At 43.7% G+C, this 12,643-nt stretch overlaps 1 protein-coding gene across 3 annotated transcripts in view; it reads right to left on the reverse strand.

Moving 5' to 3' along the window:
- The window catches only part of si:dkey-238f9.1 (chemokine-like protein TAFA-2), a 97,354-nt gene extending 88,644 nt beyond the window's left edge, over nt 1–8,710 (reverse strand). For all 3 annotated transcript variants that reach the window (XR_004574620.1, XM_010893066.3, XM_010893067.3), the window contains exon 1: nt 8,198–8,710. The gene's annotated coding sequence lies outside the window, so the exon portion shown is untranslated. The remainder of the gene's footprint in view (nt 1–8,197) is intronic.
- Between the last annotated feature and the right edge of the window lie 3,933 nt (nt 8,711–12,643).

A 12,643-nucleotide genomic window follows, 5' to 3' on the forward strand; every position in this document is an offset into this window, starting at 1 on the left:
CATGTCCATCCAGACACACTCTGCTCGTGTTGTACCCAGGGAGGAGGGGGCCACCGTGGGGGGCATGAATAATTAAGGCCCGGCTTGAAAATGTTAGATGAATTAGGGCCAGGGGAGGGAGTGTTAAGAGACATGCAGGGGAAACGGAGGGAACTGGAGAAAACATTTTTCAATATGTTACTAATTATAGAAGGTGGAAGGCTGTCAGGGGTGTAGTGGAATCGCTGTGGCAACACCACTTCAATACCCCCTGTCCCCCTGTCGCCCAACAAAAAGTAGAGCCAAACTCATTTTTGTAGCACTTTATTTGCAGATTTTCTTGTTTTTCCCCTTCAATGTGTTTCCTTTAAAGATATACCATAAGGACTTGCTGAATCATCATGGCCAAATTCAATCTTTAATCTGGTATGTTTCCTCTCTGTGTTCTATCTAGTGGGAACAGACATAGACATGGATAATCAATTACTGTCACTTGCACTTGTATGCAAATGCAAATGTGGTTGAATTTGAGTCTTTATGATCTATATGTAAAACCCTGCCTTCCACAGGCATCCTTTATTTTCAATCCGTGACAGCTGAACCCTGGGGGGGGGGGGAGGGGGGAGGGGGGCACAGCCGGAAAGGAGAACCCACTGCCCTTCTGAGTGACATGGGTTTTCCACTCTGCTGACAACCACAATGAAGAACGGGAATCGGGAAGACGCAAAAATAGCACATCTTTGTTGTCTTTTCTCCAGAGAAAGAGAAGGCTCATGGCAGCTTTACAATAGGTCCATCTGAAGTACCTTGAACTCTCCAAGAGTAAACACTGATCATACTGACAACACTGCGACACTGCAGATACTAGCGGGCCTCACATGCTGGGCTCACTCAGGGCCGGGAGTGAACACAGACAGGGAGAAGATGAGAAGAGATATCAGGGTTCTATGATGTGGGCGGCCCGCTCTAAGCTGCCAAGCCGAACGCTGCCTCTCCCTCTCCTCTTCATTTTCTCCTCCTTTGCCCTTCTCCTGCTTCAAAGTCCAAAGCCCAAGAGAAATTAGTCACCTGCACACTGTGCACAGAGCACTGAAGCAGAGAGAGAAGGAGAGAGAGAGATTCCTGCCCTAGTTCCAAAAATGTATGCAACGTCAGAAGAGTCTCTGATGGCATTAAAAAGGACATAACTTGGTACCATAAGAGAGCAGGAGTCTCATGAATTTGGCGTCAAGGAAAAAAAGCCAAGAGCTGCACATAAGACCTGGAAAACACAGCTTCAGGCTGTAGCTCAGTAATTATTGTGTAATTAAGGACTCACAGGAACAAAACAATTATTAGAATTTGCATCGTGAAAAAGTCCCAAATGCTGTATTTGCTTCCATTATGGAGGCTACTGATCATTCATCTGATAGTTTCTGTCCTTTGTAGTAAATGAATCCTGTTCAGGTTGAAAACATTTCACCATACACCTGAGTTCTTAACATGCTTTCTCTCCCATTCCATTAAAATAATGGCAACTTATTCAAATTCAAGGCAACTGCAATACCTGTCTTACAAAACGTAGCATAGCAAACATATTACATGCATTTGAAATAAATAAATGAAAGTTACTTTAAATAAACCATGACACGATGGGACTCCAGCATGTTGTAAAAATACAGCTTAAAACGTATACATAACCAAAAAATATGATCAGGCTGGAGATCTTATCAAAGCGAAGAACTGAACTGAAGTTGCCCTTCAGCTAATTCTGTCATCAGAGAGATAACAACAGAACTATGGCTGATTTATTTTTCTCATTTCTATCTTGTACTACAGATAGATCAAGGAAGAGACCCAGTCTCAGTACAATATATTTAATAACATGGGTAAAACATTCTGACGATAAGCCCTTTCTTTGAAGTCCCAGCTCGTCCGTAAAGGGATCAAAAGATGAGAGACTTGAACCGCCTTTGTGTAAGGTTATGACACCGCTTCCCAGTTTTGCAGGTTGGTGTGGCGGATCCAACCCCTTAATCAGTGAAACCATGCTGTAGTCTGAGTTGCAACAGTTCATCTGGACTGGATATGAACAACCGCATAGACTCTGGCCCTTCAAGAAAAGACTGTGGCCATAACTGCATTTTTTTATTTTCTTAATTATAATCAGAGCTGAGTCGCCATCCCCCCAGCCTTTCTAAACAAAGAAATAATAAACATAGAAAATAACAGGCTCATTTTTAAACCCGGTAATTGTCATTTTCCGCCCAAATTGCAGCCTAATGATTACAGACATGAGGTGGAGCCTGACAAGGGCAGCAAATAGGAAAAATAAATATATTTCAGGGTGCCTTCTGTGCTTAAAAAAACGGCCAGAAGAAATGACTGCTCCCTTCCACCTGAAGGAAAGGCAGCATGGAACTGGGCCCTTCCAAACCTCCATTTCCCCAAACCAGCCTTTCGCAGGGATGATAGGAAAAGCGGACGGATTGGGTCCCAGCCCCCTCAGCTACCGTGGAGAATGAGTTAATAGGAATTCACTGCAACTGCAAGGTGGTGGGAGTAAAGGCTGCCAAATGTCGACACGCTCAAAACAGGGAGGAGCGGAAAAGAGAAGGGCCGGGGAGGGGAAACGGTTCCCCAGCGGTGTGGAAAGACTCCTCTATAGAAGTGGGAGTGAGCTCCTAAGCTGTCTGGGCGTTCAGAGTGCCGTCCACTTCTGGAGGCAGGATAGGGGAGTCTCCTGCGCTGCTGCAGTCCCCAAATTCCTTAACAGTACTGTGGTCCTTCACTTGAAGGGGTTAGGGTTAGCGTCGAAAAGAGAAACAAAACGATGTACGGTCGAACACAAAGGGAATACGTAGTGCTGTGAGAGAACGTTGTGCCGTGCTTCCTTTCTGGTTCACTTGACATTAATCAGAACGAAACGTGATACACAGCAAAGGGTCCCGTTGCAGTCCCAGCAGCGTCTGAGAGTCCATTGTTGCCGAACGCTGAAACCAAATGAACATAGTTTTCCATTAAATAAGAGTTCAAACCTGTTCAAAACTAAAAAATATGTTGCCCACCCCCCTGGGTAACGTGCACGCTGTTTAAACGACGCCTCACAACAAATGCCATATGAACTTTACGTGACAGTCCCATGGGACTCCAATCTGCAGCCACATCAGGTTTGCTGGCTGGACAACAGAAGCAGCTGAGATCCGTTACGTTTTTACGAAACAGTAACAACGTGCGCTACCCCCCCCCCCCAACCCCCCACACACCCACGCGCGCACACACCCGCGCACACACACACGCAGTAGCAGAGTGACACAGAATAAGCATAAATAAATAAGAGAGGGGAGTTGTGTTTCTCAGTCTAATCTCTCAGGAGTGGCTGCCTGCCCGCCCTGCCTGCCGCCTCTCCATCCGCGCCATCGGCCCGCGGTGACGCTGCTGGCTCCCCGGCAACCAATTTGTTTGTTTATTGTCTTGGTGTTTTGTCGCGGTTACAGTTCATTGCGGCTGGCCCAGCTTGGGCATGCTTCTTTAAATGGCATCTATAAAACATGGGCTATTCTCCTCCACCTTCTCACAAGACGGAGCGAGAGCCGTCGCCGTGGCTGCTTCCCCTCTCTCTCTCTCTCTCACAAGCCGTGATGAAGCTCAGATATTTTCCTGAAACACTCTTGCATCCACCTCAGTGGTTCCGAAGGGTAGAGTGGGACACGCTGTGTAACGTGATATACGACCCGACTAAACATATTAGCCCTTGAAGAACACCAGAGAAAGGGCCTTTTGCTGAAGCGCTTTGAACTGCTAAAATATGGTGCAATCCTGTACACGGCTGGCTGCCTCGTATAGACTAAAATGCGACATGTCTGACGCAAGACCTAAAGCCTTTTCCCTCCGACACGCCACCATGAGCCGCGTTCGGATCCCTGTAAAATTGTGTATGGTGTTACGCGCAATCCGGCGTTTTTGTTCTCTGTAGACGGAACATAAGGCGCTCAACCCCCGTTGAGACATCGCGGTTATGAACTGCCATATTGCATGAGCTGTCTTCGACTGCGCTTTGGGTAGGTGATTGGTTATGAGGACACTGTAACGCTGCTCATTTTGTTCAGGAAAGTGACATGCCAGATGCCGTGTGTAAGACAGTGGATGTTCACGTAGGCCTCACGTCGTGATCCCGTCACCACGTGACCACTCTGACCCCTCAATTTCGACAACTCAAAATTGAGTGGTCAGATTTTTTCCCCTTCATTTTGTTGTTGTGAATAATGTTTTTCTTTCTTCTGGTTGCCTGAGCTCGTCTCAGTGAGATAATTGCACGATTTCCAGCTGGACTTCACGTGGGCTACGAGCATGTGCATCGTGCGGAAAATGCAAAATACCTCTTTTGCTTTTCCCCTGTATGCAAACAGAGTCAGGTTTTTTTCGACAATTGATCTGACAGCCAAGAGCCGGCAGAGAACACAAACACTGCCTAGGGGTTTCTCCTTAAAACTAGACACAAGCCTCGTATCCCTCATGTTTCGCTTCTTCTAGAAATCACCTGCTGTCTCATGCATATCAAGTGATCACCACTCCAGCTCTGTCTGCCTGACGCACTTAGACTCCTCCTCCATCACCACATTTTAACCAAAATACCTTTGTGAAACCCAAAAAAGCACCGTGGCGACTGCACCTCTCCTGCACCATGTCTCTTTTAGTGCCAAGATAATATAAAGTAAGAGAAGAGAGCTAAAAAGAGAGAAAGAGGAAGCGAGTGCAGATGGTGTGCCGCTGACGTTGAGACGGGTCAGAAGCTGCCGTCGTGCATTTGATAGCACCGCAGCTGGTCACTGGAGAACAGTCTGGGCCATACTGCTCGGTAGGTGACCACTGAGAAATAAAACACCGCGCCACATTGCAGCCCAAACATCTCCGTTTTCAACCACAGGTAAACCCAGATGAAACTGAGGACACCAACGCGGGTGTCCAAATTTCACCGAGCTGCGCCTAATTTCACCACAGCCCTTATTCTGACGCCCCCCCCCCCCGTTCCGTGAACCCTCCACCCAACTCGGCGCCTATGGAATTGTCCAACACGGGCTGCACCCGGTGCAATTCAACCAACACCAGGAGCTAACTCCCGAATGATCCCGGGTTGGTCGGGGTGTCAGCAGCACCTTACCAATCACGTGCCCCGATTAAAAAAAACAACTCAGAACAACAGTGGGACCGCAAGCGGCTCCAGGGTCTCCTGACGGCAGTCTGTAAACCACTGTAATGGGTTGCCTGTCAGCGGGAGTGAAAGGGAAGAGCTACGCTTCCTTCTGACTCTCTGGAGGGACTTCAATTAATCACAGCCGAGTTGTATTGCCGCAGCGCAATAGGAGCTGTAAGGTTATTATCATTCGTGTTCCGCAGGATGAAATGCGATGAGAGCGCTAATTGCAGAAAAACAGCTGACCGCACAACGCACGTGAGTGAGATGAAGGACAGATGAAAGAACGGAGAACAAGGATGACGAGGTAGGAAGACGAGATCAATTGAGATAAAGAGCTGAGGAGGGCGTGGGGAAGGGAGGGGCGGAGAGAGAGGGGGAGAGCAACAGAAAGAGGGGGAAAGAGAGGAAATAAGAGAAGGAGGGGAGAGAGTGGGAGGGAGGGAGGGAGGGAGGAAAGGTTGAGAGGGCTGACAGGGAGACAGAGAGACAGAGGAAGAGAGGGAGGGCGGAGTTGCGGTAGGCTGAGAGGAAGACAGGGAAACAGAGAGAGAGAAAGAGAGAGGAAAACAGACAGAGAGAATGAGTCAGGGAGGGTAGCAGAGAAGGAGGGAGACAGAAGAAGGAGTATGCCCCACTGTGCTGTGTTGTGTGGGGGTATAATCATAAATATCTACAGGGGCAGACATGGAAGAGCATGGCTGATTTCCTAAGAGGACAGTTGTTTGTGTCCCCAAAACACAAATCCACTGTTTCTCTATCTCCTTCATCAGACAGCTGCTTTATTGGAGCATTGAGAACCAAGAGAAAAATCACATTCAAAAGACAGAGCCCCATACTGTGAACAGTCATATTCACTTCCCGCTCCAATGCGCATTGTGTCTTGGCACGGAGCTCAGCTTTTCCTAGTTTTCAACACAGACAGGTCCACTAATGCTTGGCCTTTTGGTGTTTGGGAGCAATTTTTGTCTACAACAAAGAACTTCCGTGATACATTAATTTGAATTGATGAAAGACTGGGTCTTTATTTTTTGTTAAAAGTTCCTAGTTATATGAGTCATAATTTCATAGCAGCAAATGTCAGTGTATAATATTCCCTGAATAGCATCAGAAATGTGGTCTGGACAGACAAATTAGAGGGAATGTATCATCAAATCCAGGTGATCACAATTATGTGATTTAGGGTCCCCACTATTAGAATAATTCATGTAGCAATATATATTATGTAGGCCTAAAAAAAGCAGAATATACACATAAAACAGTAGTCCATTTTGTGTGTGTATGTGTTGGTGTGTAGATGTGTGTGTATGCAAGCGTGTGCAGGGCTGTGTGAGTGAGTTTAGAAAGCTACTTTGAAAAAATAGTCTACCAAGCTCCTAATTACTTCACACTGAAAGAAGTTGAACTAAATCTACCCTCAGAGAAATATCATTTACTTAGCTAAAGCCACTTTGAAAAATAGTTCCCTAAATCCCAACTACTTTCTGAAACATTATCACTGGGAAATCAGAATTTTCACTGACCAGAAATAGCAAGAACAGAGAACCTTTTTAAAGAGATCAGACGTATTTCAAAGACTGTAGCCTATTAGACACGAGTGAGAATCAGGAAGTGATAAGTGTTGCCTACTTCAACCATTCTTATTTTTCACAAAACAGGTGTGTAGATTAAGAAGTTAACTACACCATTACGTGGCAAAGTAATTAACTACTAAAACAGTATCTGGTTTGGAATTTAGTCCCACTACCAACAAGCTACAAAAAATGTCCAAAAATTACTAGTTGAACAGTGTGTGTGTGGGGTGTGTGTGTGTGTGTGTGTGTGTGTGTGTGGGTGTGTGTGTGTGTGTGTGAGAGAGAGAGAGAGAGAGAGAGAGAGACAGTATGACAGACAAACAGAGAGAGAGAGAAAGGGAATCAGCCATTGTATGCTTTATTAAAATATATTTAAATAGGCTCTGTTATGGGCCTTCAGATTATGAGTAAATGAATCCCTTCACAGAATTTCATCAGTTTTTTCTAAGCTGCACCAGGACCTGTGACATACACTGGGGAGGAAATTATTTCATGTTTCTTGTCATGTCATTATGGAAATGAACCGCATTACAATGTATGTACAGTACAAAGACAGGGCAAGCAGCCTAGTGCTTAGAGCATTTGCCAGTTAGCAAAAGGCCACTGGTTTGAATCCCTGTAACGACAAGGTTAACAAAATCTGTTTATATGCCCTTGAGCAAGGCACTTTAACTTTACTACCTCCTGTAAATTGCTATGAATAAGCGCATCTACTAAATGACATAAGCATTTTGGCAAATAAGGGAGAAATGCAACAATATCACACTTTTGTGGATGACATTTATAACCTTGTGCAAACTTTTGATCCTCCCATTTCAAGCATATTCCCATTCTATGCATGGGATAGAAAAAATAAACCAATACCCACCCTCTTGAAGAAACCAACACAAAACGTGATCCCCATCCAGGGAGCTGCCCTGCGGCTTGACCCTATGCTCCTCTCAAGTGTGTATCTGTATGTGTTCAGGCATAGATAACTGAAATACACATTTCTGTTGTTTGCTGTGACTATGGACAGTTTGTTTTGTGCTTTGTATTGTGAAGCGCCGTTCTCATCAACCATTATTTAAATGAATTGTATTGGTTTGGTTCACCATCTGTGACAATGGAAAGCATTCCAAATGCAAATTAAGCATTTCAACTTAAAAATACAGTTTTCATAAACAGAAATAACAACAGTCCCAAACAAGGGAAGGCTATTCAACATCGGAGAGCTTGGTTTTAAGATTCAGTATGTAGCCACCTACATGTAGCTATGTGACTGTACATTCATATACTCGGTCCATAGAAAGTGTGATGCATTAAGGCTTCTACACAGCCTTAAGTGTAAAAGCGTTTGCTTATTTAAAAATATCTCAAATTAACACTTGCATTCATTATTACAATATCAAACACCAAGTAGCCTAGATTAATCTCGTATGAGCAAAATTATTGAGCCTAGAATGATAAAATATAATTACGCATTGCCTACCTGTCGATGTGCTGTCAATTAATCCCGGGAAATGCCCCTCTCATTTGTTCTCCATTGTCAAAAATAAAAACAGGGTTATGTTAAAGAAATACCATTTCCTTAGCGCATGAAGGTGCCCACCACGAAAAAACATAACCAAGAACAATGTTTATTTTAAATCAAGCTTCCCAAGCGCACAAATCCCAGAGTCGAGAGAGAAGTCTAAAATGTATTGCATATACACTTTCAAGCTCGACCGGACTCCCGGCTTGAACAGTTGAACGCAAAGCGACTGTGTCTGTGTCGCAAAGTCTTCTGAAGTTCCTGGTCTTTTGCGCTTTTTCAGAACTTTCCAACCGCTAAAGCGCGAAAACGACTGATAGTCAATAATTATTTCGCAAGAACATATTATTGTTGCAAATCACCAAGTATCGCTTTGGTAATTTGTTGTAGGTATGTTTCATCATCGTTACAAACGACGCATTTCAGATGAGGGGTCCGAAGCGTTAGCAACGGGAGGCAGAGAAGGCTATCCTATAGGATACTCACGCACCTGAGAAGAGAGTATTATTTCAAGCGACGTTATCAGCGAGCTCAAGAAAATACGGCATTCGATGATTTGGCGCCACTCAGTGGCATTTTCATGCCATGCCTTGGTCTCGAGCAGTGGATATCTCACATCTCAAGGGCTAGCACTAGGCTGTGAAATGCATCCTCTGAATGTTTTTAACCTTTTGATAGACCTTTATAGTGCCAAGGACATTGCAAGTACAGAGAGGTGGTCTGACACCTGCAAATTGTAATAAATGCATATATAAAAAAAACGTAGGCTAAATTAGGCTAAATATAATTGCTAAGAGAAGCACTGTCAGTTTAGGACAACAGTAACACAATGAACAAATACCATTAATCAGGTTTTTAATTTTCAAATGTTTGAACTTATCCAGGAAAGTGTGTTTATGCACAATGTATTAACACTGCATTTAATTCCTTCCGATAATAGCCTTCAGGAAGCCCTAAGGAAATACAGCAAACAGGAATTCCTAGTTCAGGCTCTATCAGTGTGAATGTTCACTGTGGAGTGGAAACCTGGAGGAAACTGATGAGATTAGAGGATAAAAGAGGTGCCTTGGGCAGGCTGTAACACCAAACAGTAAAAGGAAAAACTATTTGTTAGGATTTCAGAGAAGCCCTGAGTTTGTTTGTCTGCATGAAAACCTCTTGGCTGAGAGGAGTTGAAGTATTACTGGATGCATTAGGTCCCTGACACTCTCTAAGGTGGGGAGTTCTGTTCTTCTCAGAGACTCACCCTCTCCTCCCAAAGCATTACCGCTGTGCGCACAGACTAAAAAGCTTACTCTCTAGTAATTGCATTATCATCTCTCCATTTCTCAAGCACTGTCTTATGCCTGCCCCAAAAGAGAAAAATGTGCAGAATAATCGATATAATGCTTTGAAATAGCCTGCGGAGAGAGGAGGCAAACATTTGGATTTGACTTTGATTGCTTTTGGACACCCTCAGAGTGTTGTCATAGAAAACTCAGGCCATCTACAGGCACATACTTGTACAAACACACACACATTGATACACACACACATATATAGTACACACTACCACTTATGGAAAAACTGTGTAGATTGCACTGATCATGAGAATCACTGAGTGGCTGATGATTTATGATTGGGAAATGCCTTCCATGCAGCAATAAATTATCAGGAATTCAAAGAATCACCTAAGAGAAGTTTCCCACATTCATGGTCTGGACGAGAGAAAGAAATTATCCCGTAGAGTAATGTCCCATAAATGTCCAAATGTATACAGTTGTTCTACAGTCTCTTTCCACTTCCTCTTAAACCAGTAGCTTGTTGTTGTGGTGCAAGCTGCGTGGTATGGCAAATACACATTTGTAGGTTATGATTTCTCCAGTTAATGAAACAGATGTGTTCATCTTAACACAAATCCTACCAGAATGCATTTTAACGAGGAGCTTTGGATCAATGGATAGAAGCAAGCCTGTCAATATCTCTCTGGCAACACCCCAGCACCCCGCCCAGCTCCGACTGCTATCTCACACACTCACATACACACAGACTCACGAAAACACACACACCCATAAACATAAGAGCGAGCAAATATGCTCACACATGCACATACGCACAAGCACACACTAAAAGGAGATTACCTTATTAATCTCCAGTGCTAATGTGTATTTACACAGAAAGTGGAGCAGGCGAACATCCCGGTTACACATCTCTGTGGACTTGCTGTTCTCATCGGGTCATGTGATTCAGGGGCTTCAGCCATGAGGTAAGGCTCGGAAATCTGCACGGGGAGGAAAGATCAATGCAATGCCGTCCCCGGAGGCAGACCCACACCTCTTTATTATGGGAATACCTCACAGAGGCCCCAGCATTAGTCTTTATAAGATGAACACATATTAACCATGAAGCCTCATGGCCATTCAACACTGTTCCTAATATCAGCCGAGGTCACACAACGGGCAACTTCTGGTGCTAAAGCAATGCGGGGAATACAGTTCCGCGGGGATGCTATCATATGTGCATTTGACATCCCACTAAAGGACCATAGCTGTGAATAATGGTGATAGCAGTGAGTGGATCTGCAAAGTGGGATGGATGAGTGTTTCCGTGCAGTCCTGCAATGTGCTGTCACTATCTGGTAGGCAGGTCGCTTCCCGGGGACGGCAGATGGGTGTAAACCTTGAGCTCCAGCTCCAAGGTTAGCAGGTTGAATCCCAGCTCATGGCAATCATTTCTTAACTTCAGGGTTGAATGCTTTGGTTTCACTGTTGCTTTAGCCCATCGATAAGAGTTGCATATTTAATACATTTTAATATAATTGCCTTGGATTCCAGAAACCCGGTTAGAGAAGAAAACGGAAATCCTGAATCCTTCAATGGCAATTTCTGAAAAAGTGGGGAAATCATTGACATTGCCTGGATTTCTGCAAATCTACCCACGGTTGCCAATATATCTTCATAGCTGAATTTATGTTGCTACAGTTTTGATGATTGAGTTGCAACCCAAATGCCTGTAGTCTCAGCAATTGTTGTCTCACACCCTGAGTAGGGGAGACTGCAGAACCCCTGGGAACAGGGCCATTGTTTGCAGTGGGTCTGCTTAAAATAACAGGCTCTGAGAGACAAGTAACTCCATGACATCCATAGGCAGTCCTCTGTGTGAACCCCTCGCTGTTTTCTGCAGAAAAGAGTCCAGAAAAGTGCAGCAGGCAAAACAGGAGCCGTAATGGTATCTGGCATGTAGCGATCCATCAATTATTCAGCCACACCATCAGTTAATGCCCCTTGATTCAACAGGTCGGTATACTCACTGACACTTATTTTCCTCAAGCGTCCTGTGGACCACCCAGAATGTACAGGCAGTGGAAAGGTAGAGAAGCATCAAGGTTTATGGCTACAGAAGTCTTCGTGCCAGGCCTTTCCAAGTAGTAACTCCATGGAGATACTGAGGAAATCACTAATGGGTTTGCATTAAGGGCCATTTTAATGTTCAGTCGTTTCCACTTTCCAACTATTCTTATGCTTAGAGCCACTTCAACTGCAAGCATATGGAAAATAGAAGACTATCAAAGATATTGCTGCAATTTGTTGGATAGAACCTAATAGAAGCACCAGGGGGCTTCTACACTGTAAAAATAGAAAGACTCAAAACACTAGGAATATTACATCAACAAAAGGACTGAACCGAAGCTAAGATCAGGGGTTTTAATGTGTTGTGATGCACAGAATGTGTTTTGAAAACAGAATAGAATTACTCTGAAACACCCAAACTGGTTCTTCAAATCTGCAATTTTTTAAATAAAACATTTTTCTTAATAACATATAAGAATGCTGTGAAGCACATTTTAAGATTTCAGTGGGTGTTTTTCATCAGTCTGATGATACCTTTGAAGACCAAACACCTGTGATATGTAAGATCTGAGGGGCAAGTGCATGCAAAACATCCACAAAATATTGTATATCAGACTATGATTGTAATACAATGAAAAAGTTAAGAATGACAAAAATATTTTCTGTCTACATTATTAATGATAAACACCTATGGAATTAGACTGCAATTTTTTCAAAGCTTTTGTTGCAGAACACAAAGAAGAACTGTTTGTTGAATCGACTGAAGTCGGAATTGGATCACAGACTTTTGAGGTGGTACATTTCAATTGAATGGCAAATTATTCAGAGGTGATTTTAATTTCATAGCACGTAATAACAAAATCATTATTTTAATTATTTTACACTACCAAAAATAATATAAAAGTATTCAGCTAAATTTTAGTCATTTTAATTCTGCACCTGGCATTCTCCCTTTCGCCGTCTCTTTCCTTCCTGTTTCATTTTCTCTTTTCTCACTTTCTTTCAAATTTTCTGTCTCACTCTCTGGATAACAGTCAATCTCCCCCTGTCTTTCTTTCCCTCTCACCATCACTCT

The sequence above is a fragment of the Esox lucius genome, chromosome 17, assembly GCF_011004845.1.
Source record: "Esox lucius isolate fEsoLuc1 chromosome 17, fEsoLuc1.pri, whole genome shotgun sequence".
NCBI classification, from domain to species: domain Eukaryota; kingdom Metazoa; phylum Chordata; class Actinopteri; order Esociformes; family Esocidae; genus Esox; species Esox lucius.